Here is a 771-nt window from a genome sequence, read left to right as displayed (position 1 = left end):
ATTCTGGTGTGTATTCTGGTCACTTCAGTTCGTCTTCCACCGGCTATTTGAGAAGCAAGCTGAACGTGTTGTTAGTTGCGGCAGAAGGATCGTATATGACCTTGGCCTTAGGTAATGAACGAAGTAATATGGAAAATGTTTTGTTTTCCAGTATTTTTTGAACAACGCAATGGCTTGTTTTTCTTTGTCTATGAAGCTCTTGTTTGAATAGAGATAAATAGTTCTAAAGTTTCAAAATCTTTGGAAATGCCTTAGTCATGACACCGGTAGTTGAACTGAGGCGGTGTTATAGAGGTATCGTTATCACTATCACTTTCATTCGCGTGACAGTTGGGACATTTGTGGTAATCTTGTGCGGATGCTAAATCGATTAACATTTCATGTGCAGGCGCCGTTGGACCTCTGGATATATTGCAGCTTAGCATACTATGTCAGTTTGTGTTAATATAGTAAAGTGACGAAAGCCGGGGGGCGGGAGGGGGCGGGAAATAGCTGCGCGGAAATCAAACAAATTTCCTTGGCAACTACAGATGGCAACACTGTTTCCCCGTGGCTGTTGCAGTGAAAGATCGTCTATTTTTGTTGTCTTAACCGTAGAGCACACAATGCATCATTGAATCACCCTTTTTGTGAAATTTATGTTTTCCTTACTAGTGTGAGAATCATAAGAAATCATATCGAGGTCTGACAGCTTGGCGCAACCAGTTGACAGCCGAGGGAGAAAGACGTTTGGGAGGATAATAACATTGCGGACGCCGGGGTGGTAGTGTT

The 771-nt window shown here is 42.7% G+C and overlaps 1 protein-coding gene across 8 annotated transcripts in view; it reads left to right on the top strand.

Moving 5' to 3' along the window:
- The window catches only part of LOC119593490 (gelsolin, cytoplasmic-like), a 58,995-nt gene that overhangs the window by 348 nt on the left and 57,876 nt on the right, over positions 1-771 (top strand). The window lies entirely within an intron of this gene.

This window comes from Penaeus monodon, chromosome 32 (assembly GCF_015228065.2).
Source record: "Penaeus monodon isolate SGIC_2016 chromosome 32, NSTDA_Pmon_1, whole genome shotgun sequence".
Lineage (NCBI taxonomy): Eukaryota > Metazoa > Arthropoda > Malacostraca > Decapoda > Penaeidae > Penaeus > Penaeus monodon.
This window is presented reverse-complemented; position numbering and strand designations above follow the sequence as displayed.